Below are 435 nucleotides of genomic sequence, written 5' to 3'. Positions count from 1 at the left end.
GGTCTTTGGCCTGGGAGGGGGCGGGGGCCCAGGGTCACGGTCGGAGGATGGTTCGGTTCGGAGATGAGGTCTGGGTACATGTTAGACCTCCCCTGGGTATAGGGGCAGTGGGGGCCGGGATGAGATTGATAGGGATAGATGCGACGAGAAGTGAATTGGGTGCTCGACTTTTACCATTCATAAAATGATTTGACAGCGAGGGTTTGTTTTACTCGGGCAGAATGGGATAGCAAGTCCACAGATTAGGGATCTCTCCCACTCCAGACTCCCAGCCTCCTCGTCTCCCCCACCCCCACCCCTAAACGCGGGGTTCTGAAAGCCCGGCGCTCACAGTGTGTTCCGGGAGAGGGGGAGGCGCCGCGGGGGCGGGGAAGGAGGTAAATCGTTGAGATTTCAGAACTGCATACTTGTTTTCTGTAGCGCTCAGGTAGCTGA

The sequence above is a fragment of the Myotis davidii genome, unplaced genomic scaffold, assembly GCF_000327345.1.
Source record: "Myotis davidii unplaced genomic scaffold, ASM32734v1 scaffold96, whole genome shotgun sequence".
Taxonomy (NCBI): domain Eukaryota; kingdom Metazoa; phylum Chordata; class Mammalia; order Chiroptera; family Vespertilionidae; genus Myotis; species Myotis davidii.
Note: the sequence above shows the minus strand (reverse complement) of the source record.